Here is a 16,486-nt window from a genome sequence, read left to right as displayed (position 1 = left end):
TAACATGGAAAGAGATGCCCAATGTATTATTAAATGACAAACCAGTTCATGAAATTGTTTTTATGGTATGATCCTATCATCTCTTCTCTATCTATCTAGTTGCCCTTTCATATATTTTATCTACTGATTGATCGATCAGTCTGTCTTAAAATGCTTTTTTAGTTTTTAAAGTGATAGAATTTCTAAATTACTTTGTTGGCTTTTAAATTTCTGATGATATTGCATTGTGATATGAAATGTGCTGTGTGTGAAATGAATTCTTTGGTATTTGTTATGACTGGATTGTGTCACTCTCTAGTAATTGTCTGTTTTCCCTAATTACTGGGGGCAGGATTCTGTATACGTTCGTTAGAGCAAGCTTATTAATTGTGTTGTTCGAAACATTTTATATTTCCTAATTATTTATAAGCTTTCTATATCAGTTTCTGAGAGATGTGTTAAAAATACCTACCATGCTCAGGTCATGATCTTGGGGTCTTGGCATGGAGCCCCGGGTCAGGCTCCCTGCTCAGCGGGGACTCTGCTTGTCCCTCTGCCCCCCTGCTTGTGCTGTCTCTCTCTCTCTCTCTCTCACAAATGAGTAAATAAAATCTTTTAAAAAAGTACCTATCATGATGGGGGGATTTAATAATTCCTTTAGTATATATATCACTATTTACCTTTATATATATTTTAAGGCTATATTTTTGGGTGCATGCAAGTCAGGATTATTATAATTTTTTGGTAATTGTTCTTTTTATTGTTAAATGATAGCCCCCCATCCTTTTTTTAAGTAGCCTCTATGCCCAATGTTGGGACTTAAACTCACAACCCTGAGATCAAGAGTCCCATGCTCTACCAACTGAGCTAGCCAGGCACCCCAATGGTCGTCCTTTTTAATACCTAATATTATTGCCTTAAATTCTTTTTTATTAAAGATTTTATTTTTAAGTAATCTCTACACACAATGTGAGGCTCGAACTTACAAACCCTGAGATCAAGAGTCACATGCTCTACCTACTGAGCCAGCCAGCGCCCCTATTGCCTTAAATTCTATTTCATCTGATTAGTATTGCTTTTCTACCTTCATTTGTTTAGTATTTGGTATTTTTTTTTCCATAATTTTACTTCAAATCTTTTCTGTTTGCAAAGTCAGACATACAGAATTTGTATTTCAATTCAGATAATTTCTGCTTTTTAACAGCTGAATTAGATGTTTACATTCATTAGGACTGCTGATAGTTGGATTTATTTCTACCATTTTATGTGTTCTATTTACCATTGTTTTTCTTGTTATTTGGGTTTTTTCTGATTCTGATTGGATTGATTTTGTTACCTTTTTCCTTCTTCAACATTCTGGAAGATATAGATTCTATTTATATTAGAGGTTACCCTTAAATTTTGAGTATGCTGCATTCGACTTAAGACTACATTTAATCAATAGCTCTGTTCTCTCTTCTCCCGTGTTACTGTTGTCTAGTTTATTAGTTTCACCTGTTTTTAAAAGTGTCCCCAAATTAGTCTTTATTACTAGGGTTGTAAGGTATCCCGTACATAGCTCTTCCCTTCCTCTCTGAAATTCAGAACCAATATGGAGAACGAGGGGAAGAAAGGCAGGAATTAGAGGTGGGACATCAAAATACAATATTAGTTTTATTTCAGATAAAGCTGATCGGACAGTGATTTTAGATCTGTGGCCAGATGGGCTTGCTGATACTTTATTCCTGAATTAGATGGACTTAGCTCCTGATGGCACAGCAAGACAACAGCAGGTCTCCCTAATAAGGTTGGTCATTCACCACCTGGACCCAGGCAGACCAGAATGTTCCTTCTGTGGAGGCAGCAGATCCGAAAGGAGAGAGAATAGCAGGGCTGAGCCAAGCATGGTGAGGTGTGCCTCCTAAACTTTCCCATTCTCTTGCCTTTGGGTGGAATGGTTAAGGAAGCAGAAAGAAGTTATGAGTATTCTTATATTATCACTTGTGGAGATAAGAGAACTTCTCCTTTCCATGGATATATGAGTGGGAAGTAATCGTTCCTCTAAGAATTATGACTATTACTGCTGTTCTTGTTAATATTGTTTTCGATCGTTCCTGCTACATGCTGTTTACGTGAAGCTAATGTTTCAGCTGCAGCGCCCTGAACTTGATGGACCCTCCCCTGGCTCCGGTACCAGCAAGCAGCTGCACTCCAAGACAGCGGAGGAATGGAGTCCTGCTAGTCTGGAGGTCGTTTTTCTTATCCTGGTGGTGGTCTTGGAGCTGCAGGAGAAGGGGGTGGGCCTCGGACAAGAGTCCCCGGTGACAGCCTGCACTCCGAGGATTCCATGGAGCATCAGCATCTTCCTCAGTGAGAAGAATCTGATTGAGACTCTGCTCGCCTCTTAGCTTGAGGGTCACGTGACGTAGCACAGCCCGCCGCCGAGGGCCTCCCCGCTAGGTAGGGCTGGGAGGGGTCCTCCGTGTGGTGAAAGCCGGCCGACCTCATCAGCTTGGTGTGACAGTGAGATCAGAGGGCTGGGGTTATCCGAAGCCTCCCTCCACTACCAGTAAGGAATGGGAAGCTAAAATAAAGTTTTCTAAACTACGACTGATTTTTTTTTTTAAAAGAAGAACAACTTTTGACCAACTGTGTTAGAAGACTGATGTGTCTTTCTACCTCTTTATATAGGACAATATTTAAAAGTCATTATCGCATTAAGAGATGCGCAAAGGGTATGCAGTCGAAGACTGTAGGGAATGAAATGTATTATAGAGGGGTTGAAATTATAATAAAATTAATTAAAGATTGCATTACATTCCTGGGTTTGTGAGTTTTTGTAGCATTTAGCTGCAATCTATTTTTTTTTTTACTTATTTTTTAGTTTCAAGTTTTTATTTAAATTCCAGTTAGCATACAGGGTAATATTAAAATACATCATAATTTTAGTTTCAGGTGTAGAATTTAGTGATTCATCACTTACATACAATATTCAGTGCTCATCACAAGTGCCCTCCTTAATCCCCATCACCCATTTAGCCCATCCCCCACCCACCTCCCCTCCAATAGCCCTCAGTTTGTTCTCTATAGCCAAGAGTGTTTTATGGTTTGCCTGCCTTTTTTTCTTCCCCCTATGTTCTGCCATTTAAATTTTTATTTGTTGTGATTTCTGTTCTCTTTCTAAGGAATGTAAACTTTTTTTTTTTTTTAAGATTTTATTTTAAGTAATCTCTACACCCAATGTGGGGCTGGAACTCATAACCCTAAGGTCAAGAGTCGGATGTTCCACTGACCCAGCCAGCCAGGCATCCCGGAAATGTAAACTTTTGTACTTAATTTTCTATTAATCCTTTAATATTCTTTTCTTAAAATGGGTTCCCCAAATTATGCAAGCTTTAGGTCCCACAAAACATGGATCCACCTCTGTTTATTTATTATTATTATTATTATTATTAGTGGGGGGGGCAGAAGGAGAGGGAGAGAGAGAGAATTTTTTTTTTTTTTTTTTTGAGAGAGAATCTTAAGCAGGCCCCACACCCAGTGCAGAGCCTGACGCCGGGCTCAATCTCACGATCCTGAGAGCATGACCTAAACCGAAATCAAGAATTAGACACTTAACCAATGGAGCCACCCAGGCGCCCCCACCTGTTTTTAGTTTTATAAGAAGGTTTGCCAGTTTCTTTGCTTACTTCTCCTCTGTGTTTCTCACATCTTTTTTCTGGGTCCATTTTCCTTCTTGCTCAAGTACATCTTTTAGTAATTCTTCCCATGAATGTCTGTTAATGACTCTACTTATTTCCTCTCCTGTCAGAGACCACTATTATCCTAAATTTAAGATTTATCATTTCTTTGTTTTCTTTGTAGTTTCACAAGAAAAGTTAATTGTTACACGTTTTAAAACTTTCTTACCAGTTGACTAATGGTGTATATATTTTTCAAATTTGTTTTTTCCACTCAAAATTATGTTCCTAGATTCTACTATGTTGTTGAGTGTAGCTATAATTTATTCCTAATCATTACTGTATTGTATTGCATCACCCACGTTTTACCCATTTTACTGTTACTGGACATTGGCTTATTTCTAGTTTTTTACTAGTAGGGGTAATGCTACTTTAAACATTTGCATAAATGCCTCTTGGCGATCGGTAGTTTCTCTAGAGTTTATACTTAGGAGTGGAATTGCTAGGTCATAGAGTATAGACATCTTCATAAAGCAAAATCTGTTTCCAGAATGACTGTACTAATTTACATTCCCATCAGTACTATATGACAAATTGCCTTGCTGCACATCGCTGCTGGATGCATGATAGTTTTAGACTTGAATATTTGCCAATTTTATGGATATGTAATGGTTTTTCATAGTAGAATTAACTTGTATTTTTCTGATTGGTAATGAGACTGAGGGACATTTTATATGTTTATTGGCCATTTATATTTTTTATAAAATACTTGTGTAATTCCTTTGGTCCTTTTTTAAAAATTGGTTTGTTTTTTGCTTATTGATTTATAAGAATTCTTTACATAGTCAGGATACTAATCCCTTGACAGTTATATATTTAGCAAGTATATGTTGTATATAAAAATATATTTAGCATATCTCCTTCCAGTCTGTGGCTGATCACTTCGTTCTCATTATGGTGGCTTTTGATAAAATGGATATTGTTATTTATAATGTAGCCAAATTTGTCAGTTTTTCCTCTCTGGCTTTCAGTTTTTATTTCTTGTGTAAGAAAATGTTTATATCCCTGAGATTATAAAAGTATTCTCCCATATTTATAGTTTTGTATTTTATATATAGTTCATTAATTCATCTAGAGTTGATTTTTGTATATGATATGATGAAGGGGTATAAGTTCTAATTATCCTATGTATCTTATCAGTGCTTGTTTTTATGTGTATATCTTCTTTTCTCCTACCTCACTTGTTATACAAGATATATTGTTAGATACAGGAAAACGGTACTCTGAGAAAAATATATAGCCTCAATACTTAAAGGTTGAAAATTAAATAGCTGTGTTTCCAAGTTTGAAAGTTAAAGAAGAATAATAGAAAAAAAAACCACACAAAGGAAGTAGAATAAAAAGCACTATAAAGAGCTGAAACCAATTAAATAACCATCATATAAATAATAGACCAATTAAACAGAAATCATATTAAATAATAGGCTCAAGGAAGCCAAAATATTGTTCTTTGAAAAAATTAACAAAGTAGATAAACTCTGGTGTGACTACTCAAGAGAAAAAGCACAGATAAATTTCATTAAATTGATAAAGGTGTCATAAGTTTAGATGTAACAGAGGCAAAAAAGATAAGGAGATGCTTTTCATTAACTTTATGCTGATTAAATTGAAAATGTAAAAGAAAACAAACAAATTTCCAGAAAAAATGTGTATTGATTTTACGTCTATATTGCTACACTCTTACCAATGCTAATACTTTCTGTGTGGATAATTTTAGGTTTTCTACATAAAACAACCGTACAACATGTGAATTGTAACAGTATTTTTCTTCTCCCCTTATCTCTCATAATGTCTCCACAAATTTCTTTCTGGAATGCCTCTTAGAAGTATGTATTAGAACCTCTCATTTTGGGGGCACCTGGGTGGCTCAGATGGTTAAGCGTCTTCCTTCGGCTCAGGTCATGATTCCGAGGTCCTGGGATCAAGCTCCGCATGGGGCTCCTGGCTCAGTGGGGAGTCTGCTTCTGCCTCTCCATCTCCCTCTGCCTCTCCCCCTACTCATGCTCCCTCTCTCTGTGAATACATAAAATTAAAAAAACACACACACACAAAAAACTTCTCATTCTGTCTTCAATGTCTCATAAATTCTCTTTTATATTTCCATCATGTTATCTCTGTGTTGCATTACAGGTGGTTTATTCAGATCTATTTTTCAGTTGACTGTTTTACATGATGATTTATTCATTGAGTTTTTAATTTGAATGAATTAATCTTTTATTTCCAAGAGTAAAATTTGGTCCTGGTTCAAATCTGCTTATTCTCTGTTCATATTGTCCTCTTGTTCCATTATTTCAATTCCTTCTTTTATGTCTTTAATCATTTTAAACATAGTAACATTTCTAGTCCCTTTCACAGTGTTCAATTATTGATAGGTCTATGATTTTGTTGATTATCGAGTCTTTTGATTCATCCTCATTTCCTCACATGGTTTGTAAGTTTTTATTGTGAGCTCATCTTTTATTGTGAGCTCATCTTAAGCAGTGATGTTCCTTTCTGTGGGAGTCCTAGGTACCCTAGATTATGGATTTGTCCCAATATGTGGATTAATTTTTGGTTCTGCATGGGTCCCAGAGTTTTCATGGGCCTTGAGCAAATTTGTTTTTTCTTGCCCAACTTTTAGTTAGTGTGTCAGCTAAGAATTCTTGTGCTATAAGACTACTATATAATTCAATCCTACACTCAGGCTTGGTTTAATGTCTCAGAAGACATGTTTCTTTTTCTTTCAGATTCAGAGCCTTGAATATTACAAAATGCCTTGCTCTTTTTCCTTGTTGGAGTTCTTATTAGTGTCATTTTTATGGACTAAGCAACTTTGCAAGAGCTTTTCCTTAATCCACCCTCTTAATTCCAGATATTCATCTTGAGTGGACCCAAGGCCATGTCTTTTGTCTCCATGTGAGGTTTATACCACAACCCCCATCCTAGGTGCTGGTTGCATCAGCCCAACCTTATAACACCAGCTACCAGAGAATTTCCTTTTCTTCCCTCTTGGCTCAATTATCTACTTTTAAAAACACAATTTATCTGTGTGGCAGTAATTTATTTTGTTTATTATATCTTAGCCAAGAGAGTGTCCACATCAGCCCTTCATGTTGCAAGAACCAGAAGTGGTAGAAGAAGTCTTGATTTATGCCCAAATTTACATCATATTAAAAAAAAAGATTTTAGGGGCACCTGAGTGGCTCAGTCGGTTAAGTGTCTGCCTTCGGCTTGGGTCATGGTCCCAGGGTCCTGGGATCAAGCCCTGTGTCGGGCTCTCTGCTCAGTAGAGAGCCTGCTTCTCCCTCTGCCTGCTGCTCTGCCTATCTGTGCTCTCTCTCTATCTCTCTGTCAAATAAATAAATAAAATCTTTAAAAAAATAAAAATAAAAAATAAAAAAAAGATTTTATTTATTGTAGAGGTGGGGGGAGGGATAGAGAGAAAGAGAGAGAGTCCTAAGCAGACTCTGCGTTAAGTGTGGAGCCTGACACAGGGCTCAGTCTCACAATCGAGATCATAGCCCGAGCAGAAACCAAGAGTCAGGTGTTTAACTGACTGTGCCACCAGGTACCCCTACATCCACATTCAAATAAATATTCTCCATTGAATGGAATTATAGGTGATTTTGATTTTCTAGTAAAGCCTTACTTTTATTGCCTGGACTTCATACAATGACTATGTAATACATTTATTATTTGAAAATATTATAAAGTGATTTCAGTATTGAAATGAAAATTGGGTTGGGGTATCATATGACTGTAGAGTTCAAAAATTATTTTACTCTCAACTACCTATGTTAAGCAGATGGAGAAGTCACACCAAGTTCTAAAACTATTGTATATTTGATGTTAGAATGCATCACCAATTCAGATTAAATGAGGAAAACAAATTTAAATTAGTCTAAAGCTTGAATATTTTTAATTCATTTTTTTCAAGATTTTATTTATTTAGAGAGAAGAGAGAGCATGAGTGGGGGGAGCGGAAGGGGGAGAGAGAGAATCTGAAGCAGACTTTGCACTAAGCACAGAGCCCGACATGGGGCTCAATCTCATGACCCTGAGATCATGACCTGAGCCAAAATCAAGAGTCGGATGCTTAACCAACTGAGCCATCCAGGCGCCCCTTGAATATATTTTTTAAAGATTTTATTTTTAAGTAATCTCTACATTCAATGTGAGGCTCAAACTCACAACCCCAAGATCAAGAGTTACATGCTCCACTGACTAAACCAGCCAGGTGCCCCTAAAGTTTGAATATTTTTAATGCTCTTTTATTCCTTCAAGTAAATGCAATAAATGGAACAACAAATGGTATCAGGGAAGGCCCCGTGTTCTATAATAAACAAATGTTAGTTGTTTTATGCTTCTGAATAGGAAGCTATTTTCCACTCCCATTTCAGCCCTTCAATCCTTGTATTTACTAGTTACTATTAAGTTCAGGTATCCTTGAGATTGTTGGACTGATAACTTTTGAAATGTCTGTGGTTTCAGTTTCCTAATGATATGTGTGTATGTTTGAGGGAGACTGGTGGCGGGTGGGGGGGTCTGTGCCTGATGACTTTTGATTTTCTTTTTCGATGAATATATTTACTTTTAATTTTGTACCTATTCAAATGATTATTCTAAATTATTTAGGCTCCAATAATGTTTTTGTCTAAATGATTTGCCCATATGGATGCATTGAAATATTTTTAATTTGAGGGTTTTAAAAAAATCTAAATTATTCCCCACAAATGTCACATTAAAAAATCACCTAGTATATTATCTGAATATTTCCCTCATGGCCCCTGCTTCCTTCAGAAAATCTTTACAATAAATTTTATTCAAAAACAAATTCTGGAGGTGCCTGGCTGGCTCAGTTGGTAGAACATGCGACCCCCCCCCCCCCTTTTTTTTTTAAGCACTAGGATTTATTGAATTGTGCCTTGGTGCAGGGGCTGGGGCTTGCCCATGGTGCTCTTGATGTATAAAGCCCGGACGTGCTGCCAATTCTTCTTGATCAAGGACACCAGGAAATTGACTGCTAAGTGGATGTTGTACACAAGCTCGTCCTCTGTCATCTTCACGTGGCCAACGGCCACTGCCAGACGCAGCACCTTCTTCATCTGGAATTTGATGGTGGACTTCACTTCATCCACTTTGGCCACCATGTTCTCATTGTGGGTCAGCAAGGAAGGGAACTTGCCAGCCTTATTCAGGCCTGGGCCCAGGATTCTTGGGATCTGCTTGATCAGAGATTCTGAAGCCAAAAAGGCATCATACTTCTTGGCCAGCTTCTTGACTAATTTCTTACTCTTGTTGAGTTTCTTCCGTGCCTCAGTGTCCATGTGGGGAATATCCACTGCCTTGGCCTCATCACAGTGCTGCTGATCCCCCAAAACACGTACGGAGACCTTGGGGCGGGGAGTGAACTTGAGCCTGACGGTGCCCGAGAGGCGTTTGTCCTTCCGAGGGTCATAGTTCTTCAGGCTGATCCGCGGCTCCGCCGTCTCCAAGAACCTCCGGGGTGCGCTGGCTCCCGGCAGGACTTCCTGCGCCGCCTCGTACGGGGGTCGCGGGAGACTTTGCTGTCTTGGTTCTTCGCGCTGCAGTAACCGGAAAAGACGAGCATGCGACTCTTAATCTCGGGGTTGGGGGTTCAAGCCCTGCATTGGGTGTACAGATTACTTTAAAAATAAAATCTTTAGGGACCACTGGGTGGCTCGGTCGGTTAACGTCTGCCTTCGGCTCAGGTCATGATCCCAGGGTCCTGGGATTGAGTCTCAGCGGGGAGCCTGCTTCTCCCTCTGCCTGCCGCTCCCCCTGCTTGTGCTCTCTCTCTGACAAATAAATAAACAAAATCTTTAAAAAAAAAAAAAATCTTAAAAAAATAAAAATTAAATCCTGTATAGAACAAAAGATTGCCAGTGTAGCAGAATGTGTAAGGCTATTTCTCCAAATGGACTTTCAATGGAATGTAAACATCTCTTTTGCAAATGTTATAACTTTCTTCAGACCTTAGAATTTTTTTTTTTTTTAGTTTTTCTCGTAAAAGGAAAGAAGAAAGAAGGAAAGAAATGGAAAAAAAGAATGGAACCTAATAAAGTCTAACCAACTATAAATAATGTTTCTTTGTAAATCTAGCATTTCCCATTCCAAATTATTGGTAGTTCTGAGCTGGGAGAAGGAAGGAAGTGGCTCCTTTGTGGTGGTTTAGGTGTTCGTGGAAGGCCTAACTACACTGGACTAGAACAGCCTGGCAGTGTCCTGCCCTGGAATGTGACCCATCTGCTGACTTGGGCAGAAGCTACAGAACCAAATTCAGCCTGGAAAATTAGGAGAGGTGCAGCAGTTTGGGCTTCACCCAGGCTCCAGAGAACATGGCCGGTGGCCACAGGCCTTCGCTAAAATGTGGACTAGCTAGAAACTTTAGAATTTAGATTTTTATAGTTCCCCTAGTATTTCCGGGAGGTGGTGGGTGTCAGGTGTCAGGGGCTGTTCAAGGAGAAGGAAAGTCCTATTTGACAATCCAGACAGGCAGGCGGCATCAGATACAGTTGTCAGTGGGTCCCAAGGCCACAGCAGTCAGCCAAGAGTTGAGAGACCAGACTCCGGTGCTAAGGGAGGGTGGAAGGATAGAACTGCTTTAGTGATGGGAGCAAAGTGGAGCCCCCAACTCAGAAGGATAGGACAATAGGCAGGATTCAGTGGCTCACACCCAATCCCAGGAAAACAAGACAAGCATGTGGTTAGCATGTGGTGGGAAACATGCAGACTGATCTCAGCTACAAGGCCCAGGATAGACCTGGAGGACAGCCGCAAAGGAGAATTGCTTGTTCCGTCTAAAGCATCTGGCCATAGCTCTTGAAATCTATCACCTTCACCCCACCCCACCCCAATTAGCTGATGATTGGTCCTTGAGCCAGCGGGAGCTACACCTGCTGGGGAAGATGAATGGAATTTTTTCAGCTTTCGTTTTATTCATTTTTGAACATACACTTTTGAATCAAAAATCAAAACTATATGGAAAGGTATACACAGGAAGTCTTGCTTCCACTGTCCTCTCCATTCTGCCCTCCTCCACTCCCTACAGAAAACCACCCCCTATAGATAAGTAGTTATCCTTTCAGTGTTTCTTTTCACAGATATAAACAACATATTCTTACTCCCCCCTGCCTGTTATACAAAAGAGAGCACATAACTATATACATCTTGGGTTTTTTGGTTTTTTTTTTTTTACTTGACAATATGTCTTGTAGATTTCTCTACACCAAAAGGTGGAAATCTTTGTCTTCTTTTATGGCTGCAGGGTACTCTGCTGTGCGGAAGTACCGAGTTATTTTGAACAAAGGCCCTATTCCTGCTGAACTCTTGGGTTGTTTCTAATCGTTTGCTCTTACAAACAACGTCACAAGGCATGATCCTGGGTGGGTGGCATCTGTACTTTTACCAAGCATAGATGCTTAGAAGTACAGTGGCTGGTCAAAGGGTAAGTTCATGGATGATTTTGTTCATTATTATCAAATATTTCCAAAAGAACTTCCATTTTTTGCGAACCCTAGCAATATATGAGGATGCCTGTTCCTGCCCAGTCTCACCAGCAGAGCACATTGTCAGACTTTTAGATTGTTACCAAGCTGGTGGGAAGGTTGTAATTTTGACGACCAATGAAGGGTGAATTGTACTTTTATAGAAGCCCCCACTAAGGAATGCTTCATTATTTGGAATGTTCCTTCATCCTTCCTTCTTTTTTTCCTTTAAACACCATAGGCCCAAATAGTTTGTGTTTAGTTGTATAGGCTTGGTTATGTATTCCAAAACCTGAAGCATTCTGGATATACTGAATTAAACTGGCTGGTGGAGGTAAGATGAAGAATTTAGAATCCTGACTGACATCCTGGCTCCCGGGCACCCTCCAGCTTCTGCACACTGACCCGTGCTGGGTACCTCGCCCCCACAACAAGGGGCTGACCTCCTGGCCTTGACTGAACATCTCCCTGCCCACCCCCTGACCGTCAGCCACCCGCTAGCCGCCGCCTCACAAATACTGCCTATGACACGTAGCATGCCACGGAAAGAATTTTTAAAGACTTGCATGAACTACAGCTAGCAGATTCAGAGCAAGAATAAGCACGAGCGCCCAGCCAGAGTGCCTCAAGTCTGTGGAGGAGTGGCTCAGGCTATTTTCAGTAAATTTGGTTTTCCGTTAAGTGTTGATATAGAAGGATACATCTTTTTCATGTGTACTCAGATCATTAAAAACGGCTTTGAGTTAACCACTGGAGAAGCATGAAGTGTTCTTATGAATGTAGAGGACATTCTTGGTGCTCACAGCTAGAACGAATGACAACACAGTCCTGGGCGTGCTGGAGCTCTTGCCTTGTGGAGAGAATGTTCCTGTTCCCTCCGAGGCGCCTGCTGCTCAACTTTTAGCTACTTTCACTGTGGAAGTTTCATATGGAGGCTGCCAGAAACCAAATGAACACATTTCTGAGAAAATGGAATATGTATACGTATATTCCAAAATTTGTAAATTTAAAACTGTTCAAAACAAAGACATTAAATCGGATCCTGACAGAATAACACAATGCCAAGATTGCAGGCCACCTAAGAGTTAGTATCTTGCTCTTGAATGAAAAAAAAAAAAAAGAGAGAAGCTAAACCAAAGTATCTGGAAAATACATCTCAACTCAGAAGTGATTAGCCTAGTTTTAGATCAGTTGTGCTAATTTTTGGGGGGAGTACAAAGAAATAGTGAATAACTGTATCTAATAATTTTAATAATCTCAAGCTCTTTGAAAGTGTAGTGAGAAAGATTTGGCAACAGTGTATTTTAGTTAGAGCATCTTAAAAAGAATTGTAAGTCTGTAGGGTGGCCACAAAGTCTTTTCTCATGCTAGTTTAGTTATATGGATGTTCCTCTCCACAAAAATCTTATTTCCCCCATGTTGTTCCAGAATCTTCCCCCACACTGATAGCTGAAAATCACTGAAGCGCCCATGATCACTGGTGCTAAGTCTTTGAGTCTCGTTACAGGGAGTGGAGAACTTTTATCACGTCTAAAGGCAAAATTCCCCATTTGTTAAGTAGGGATCCTGAGGAGGTCATGCTGAGGGCTGTTCTCTATCTCCAAGAGCAGAATGTTAATGCAGTGCCTGTTGCAGGAGGGAGGCTGTCTCACTCATTCCTCATTTCTGTACCAACCACCACGAAGTGCATTCAGATGAACAGAGTGGCTGGTGCTTGCTTTGCAACAATATGGTTGGTTCTATCAGGTGATTTTCTGAAATCGTGGCCCATGCCCTGACATGTGAAGGATTCTGCTTGATTTCCTTGGAATAATGGATTGATTACTAAGGACACATTTTCATGCAGAGGGACTTTGTGGTTGTTCAGGAAGCATCAGAGGAGCTCTAATGGATCCATCTTCAGGGGACGGGGACGTTACCCTGTCATCACTCTGACTGGTTGCAGAGGTGATTCATTCATTTGACTAATGCTAATGGAGGACCAGGACCTATGCTGGGCCCTGGATATACAGAACTGTGGGGTGCCCTCCTGGAGCACTCAATCTAGAGGTGGAGACATGAACCTTCACACACATTTACAACATACTAAGGGCTGAAGGAGTGATGTCCACGAATTGGTTTCATAGCTCAAGAGTTGATTATTCCCCTATGTATGTGAAAACCGGGGCCAGGAAGGCTTTACAAAGGGAGTGACATTGAACTGAATTTTAAAAGACAGTAGCTTTTGATGAAGCAGTGGGAAAGAGCACAGAAAGTAGCAAATGCAAAGGCAGAAAGGAACGAGAAAGAGCCCGGTGGGGCCAGGGATGAGACATGGAGGGGGCCAGACTCTGGAGGAAGTGGCTGGATGTTCAAGGAATGGGAATGGCTGCACAAAGGCACAGCGAGGGGAACCAGCAAACGTGGGTCAGGGCAGAGAGGACGCCATTGTGACCAGGCAGAGCTGTCTCCAGGGTCACCATGATGAGCTGGCTGGTCACAGGGAGTGGGTGCTGCCGAGGAACAGGAGCACCCTCAGGGGTCGGGGGCTGGTGGCTAGCAGGAGGGGAACCTGGTGAAGGAGAAAGAACATGGAGAAGCTTCGGGCTAGAATGGTCTTAGGGAAGTCAGAGGAAGAGAAAGCTAATTTTGAGATTTGAAGAGCCATCAGAGTAGCCACTCACTGGTTCGCTTGCCTCCTTTTGTAGAGAAGGAAGTTGGAGTCTCTGCCCGAATGTGCGGCTTTGGGGTCAAAGACTCCGCCGTCTTGTGTCCGTGAACCTCCCATCCCAGCCACACCCCTGAGGCTTTTTCCTTCCTCCTTGGTAATTAGAAGAACTTAGCTAATCTAAATAGACCTCTCACCCTGGCACCAATAAATGGGTGTAGAATGACAATCACAGGCTTCAGATTTCAGTATGTATTTCTAAAAGACTGAAGCAGAGGAAAGCCAAGAAAAAACTCATGGGATTTCCTAGAAGAAAAAAGGTCATTAGAAATCTTGGTGACCTTTTCCAGGGGCCAGGTGACATTAAAAAACAGAATGTGTCAGGAATTATGAAATAAAATGGAGGCAGGCAGATCAACTGTCCAGCGAGTTTATCCATGGAAGGTCAGCAAGGAAGGTCATTCTAAAGTTTTAACCTTGAACCTAAAATTTTTCTGACTTCCGTGAATTATCTCACGTAAGATGGTCTAGCCTAGTTAAGGATCAATGTGTCAAAGGATAAATTACAATTTGCAACATTGTTTTTTTCTAGACCGAAGAAGGTTTCTAGTAACAGTGTGTCTGGCTGTCTCTAGAAGTGTCCCTGTTGTTCTCCTGCCTCTTTTCCTTCCACCCCAGTTTCTTTCTTCTTTGTCCCCTTCTTCACTGCAACCACCCTGGATGAGGCACATTCTCAACCCGGTGCACCCCCCATTCCCTGTCATTGCAACCAAAGGGTCCCACAGAGCCCCACAGGCAGGGTGGGGGTTCTGGAGGCCAGCAGCCCCCTTCATGTCTCCCCTCCTTCCAGCCTTAGTACCAGCATTCTTCGGTAGTGGAGAGCTTCTCTGTGCTTCATTATCACCTCCAAAGTAAAAATGCTTCTCACCATCACTGTCTTATCTAGCCACAGAATCATGGAATGACTGGGCTGGAAAAGCACCCCCAGCCTGCATGCCCCTCTCTCTCCCTCACCTAGTCCCTGCCTAGTTTCATCTACCAAGGATCAAATGTAACAGGGCTAGCGATGACAAATCCTGGGATTCCAGCCTGTAGGAAATGGGTTGAGGACCCAGAAGCCTGAACTGTCAGGATGGAGAGAAAACCCTTTCAATGTGTAGGTGTGTTTTCCTTTCCATATGTTTAGCTTGTGAATAGGTGGGGCTGTGTATGAGGGGATACTGTGCAGTGAACAGTTATTCCCCAACCTCGCAGGCTTCCCATTCACAGCACTTGGTCCTGCATCAGCTCATCCTCTCTCTTGTCCCGTTCGCCTCTTTCTCCCCTCCCCTTCTTCTGCATCAAAGCAGGCCTTCAGGAATGGATCCAAAATATATTCATAATATGTGTGAATGACCGATAAAAGCTTCAGGTATTACGTGGTAGAAGCATATTTGTATTTTGATAGGGTTCAGAACCTTTAAAGAAAGGAATAAATCCATAAATATTTAATGGAGAAATGTTCAGTAGCAGAAGAAATGTTTGGGATTGAGTGGAGTATACCTGGTTTTTCCTAAAATCACATGGCAGATACCTATTCTATTTAGAAATTAAACACACACACACACACACACACACACACACACACACACTCTACTTACCTCTTTAATTCCAGGCAATATGTCAAATACTTTACATATATATACACTCTCATTTAACTCTTACCCAACCCCCCATTCCCAAAAATAAAAACATGTAAGGTAGATATTTAGTGTTTCATGTATATTCTGCTAACCAAAAAGTTAATTACCAAAACTTGCACAGCCCATAAATGTGGAACTGGGATGTGAGTCCGTCCAGCTTCTTTCTCCAGATTAGGAAGCTGTCAGAGGTAACACTCTTTTCATGTGGTGGGAAGCAGTTTTCCTGTTTGCCTCCTGGGTTGCTTAGTTAAGGAACACATAGAGCTTTAAAAATCTTTTAAGTCATCTTAAAAAGTCCTCTTAATTCTTTGTTTTTCTCTGAACTTCCCAGTTTGTGTATGTCATCCTCGTAATGATGTGCCCCAAATGAAGCAAAGTGGACTGCTCTATTTTCATTTTTCAGCCTATGCAGGATATAAAAAATAAACAGCATATGGTGCAAAGTTAATGAGATTAAAAAAATAAGTTCCCTTAAAATAATCCATGGGCTTTTCTACATGTGTTTTTGGTCTGGCTTCAAAAACCACAGGCGTTTTACTATGCTTTAAAAAAGGGTGAATATTTGCATTGTTTCTGTTGAGGTCAGTGGGAAACCAATCTCACGGAATCAGCGCTAATAATCATGTTGTTTATAAACAAGTGCCACGCTAAACTAGTACAGACTGAGATTTACTGTGACGGGCTCAAGCGTTAAACATATTCAAGGCAACTCTCTCCAGTTACGAACCTCATGCTCATGTGATACCCCTTTAGCCTGCAAGGATAATGAAGTCTTACCTAGAGAGGAAGTTGGGAAATCAGTTTCTCAGAGTGGTAGCCCTCTGAATATAGCCTACAATTTATATTACTATAATAGGTCGACCTGACCTTTTAAGAAAAATTTCCTACACCTTTGAAGCAAATTAGAAGAAACGAAGAAAGAAGAAAGAAGAAGAAGAAGAAGAAGAAGAAGAAGAAGAAGAAGAAGAAGAA

At 40.4% G+C, this 16,486-nt stretch overlaps 1 pseudogene; it reads right to left on the bottom strand.

Moving 5' to 3' along the window:
* Nucleotides 1-8,587: 8,587 nt before the first annotated feature.
* Nucleotides 8,588-9,288, bottom strand: LOC116634684 (annotated as a pseudogene).
* Nucleotides 9,289-16,486: the final 7,198 nt, after the last annotated feature.

The sequence above is a fragment of the Phoca vitulina genome, unplaced genomic scaffold, assembly GCF_004348235.1.
Source record: "Phoca vitulina isolate PV1807 unplaced genomic scaffold, GSC_HSeal_1.0 scaffold9, whole genome shotgun sequence".
In the NCBI taxonomy this organism is placed as follows: Eukaryota; Metazoa; Chordata; class Mammalia; order Carnivora; family Phocidae; genus Phoca; species Phoca vitulina.
Note: the sequence above shows the minus strand (reverse complement) of the source record. Positions and strands in the feature narration are given on the sequence as shown.